Source organism: Tripterygium wilfordii, unplaced genomic scaffold, assembly GCF_013401445.1.
Source record: "Tripterygium wilfordii isolate XIE 37 unplaced genomic scaffold, ASM1340144v1 ctg124, whole genome shotgun sequence".
In the NCBI taxonomy this organism is placed as follows: domain Eukaryota; kingdom Viridiplantae; phylum Streptophyta; class Magnoliopsida; order Celastrales; family Celastraceae; genus Tripterygium; species Tripterygium wilfordii.
In genome coordinates this window covers 57,701-60,008 of record NW_024056144.1, presented here as the reverse complement: position 1 = coordinate 60,008, position 2,308 = coordinate 57,701, and positions in this window count along the sequence as shown.

Genomic DNA, 2,308 nt, shown 5'->3' with positions numbered 1-2,308 from the left:
CACATTGATGCTTTGGAATTGCTCAACTCTCTCCGTAGAGGAGCTTTTTTTCGTTTTTGTGCAATTTCAAACATAACTTGGTATATTCGCGTCTTTACCTTACGAAACGTGCCACGAAGGCTCAACTAGCAAGTTAGACTTGTAAGAGCACTAAATAGAGTACAACGGTCCACATTGATGCTTTGGAATTGCTCAACTCTCTCCATAGAGGAGCTTTTCACGTTTTTGTGCAATTTCAAACATAACTTGGTCTATTCGCGTCTTTACCTTACGAAACGTTGCACGAAGGCTAAACTAGCAAGTTAGACTTGTAAGAGCACTAAATAGAGTACAACGGTCCACATTGATGCTTTGGAATTGCTCAACTCTCTCCATAGAGGAGCTTTTCACGTTTTTGTGCAATTTCAAACATAACTTGGTCTATTCGCGTCTTTACCTTACGAAACGTTGCACGAAGGCTAAACTAGCAAGTTAGACTTGTAAGAGCACTAAATAGAGTACAACGGTCCACATTGATGCTTTGGAATTGCTCAACTCTCTCCATAGAGGAGCTTTTCACGTTTTTGTGCTATTTCAAACATAACTTGGTCTATTCGTATCTTTAACTTATGAAACGTTGCACGAAGGCTCAACTAGCAAGTTAGACTTGTAAGAGCACTAAATAGAGTGCAACGGTCCACATTGATGCTTTGGAATTGCTCAACTCTCTCCATAGAGGAGATTTTCACGTTTTTGTGTAATTTCAAACATAACTTGGTCTGTTCGCCTCATTAACTTACGAAACGTTGCAAGAAGGCTCAACTAGCAAGTGAGACTTGTAAGAGCACGAAGTACAGTACAACGGTCGACATTGACGCTTTGGAATTGCTCAACTCTCTCCATAGAGGAGCTTTTCACGTTTTTGTGCAATTTCAAACATAACTTGGTCTATTCGCATCTTTAAGTTACGAAACGTTGCACGAAGGCTAAACTATCATGTTAGACTTGTAAGAAAACTAAATAGAGTGCAACGGACCATATTGATGCTTTGGAATTGCTCAATTCTCTCCGTAGAGGAGCTTTTCACGTTTTTGTGCAATTTCAAACATAACTTGGTCTATTCGCGTCTTTACCTTACGAAACGTGGCACAAAGGCTCAACTAGCAAGTTAGACTTGTAAGAGCTCTAAATAGAGTACAACGGTCCACATTGATGCTTTGGAATTGCTCAACTCTCTCCGTAGAGGAGCTTTTTTTCGTTTTTGTGCAATTTCAAACATAACTTGGTATATTCGCGTCTTTACCTTACGAAACGTGCCACGAAGGCTCAACTAGCAAGTTAGACTTGTAAGAGCACTAAATAGAGTACAACGGTCCACATTGATGCTTTGGAATTGCTCAACTCTCTCCATAGAGGAGCTTTTCACGTTGTTGTGCAATTTCAAACATAACCTGGTCTATTCGCATCTTTAACTTACGAAACGTTGCACGAAGGCTAAACTAGCAAGTTAGACTTGTAAGAGCACTAAATAGAGTACAACAGTCCACATTGATGCTTTCGAATTGCTCAACTCTCTCCATAGAGGAGCTTTTCACGTTTTTGTCCAATTTCAAACATAACTTGGTCTATTCGCATCTTTAACTTACGAAACGTTGCACGAAGGCTAAACTAGCAAGTTAGACTTGTAAGAGCACTAAATAGAGTACAACGGTCCACATTGATGCTTTGGAATTGCTCAACTCTCTCCATAGAGGAGCTTTTCACGTTTTTGTGCAATTTCAAACATAACTTGGTCTATTCGCATCTTTAACTTATGAAACGTTGCACGAAGGCTCAACTAGCAAGTTAGACTTGTAAGAGCGCTAAATAGAGTGCAACGGTCCACATTGATGCTTTGGCATTGCTCAACTCCCTCCATAGAGGAGCTTTTCACGTTTTTGTGCAATTTCAAACATAACTTTGTCTATTCGCGTCTTTACCTTACGAAAAGTGGCATGAAGGCTCAACTAGCAAGTTAGACTTGTAAGAGCACTAAATAGAGTACAACGGTCCACATTGATGCTTTGGAATTGCTCAACTCTCTCCATAGAGGAGCTTTTCACGTTTTTGTGCAATTTCAAACATAACTTGGTCTATTCGCGTCTTTACCTTATGAAACGTGGCACGAAGGCTCAACTAGCAAGTTATACTTGTAAGAGTACTAAATAGAGTACAACGGTCCACATTGATGCTTTGGAATTGCTCAACTCTCTCCGTAGAGGAGCTTTTCACGTTTTTGTGCAATTTCAAACATAACTTGGTCTATTCGCGTCTTTACCTTACGAAACGT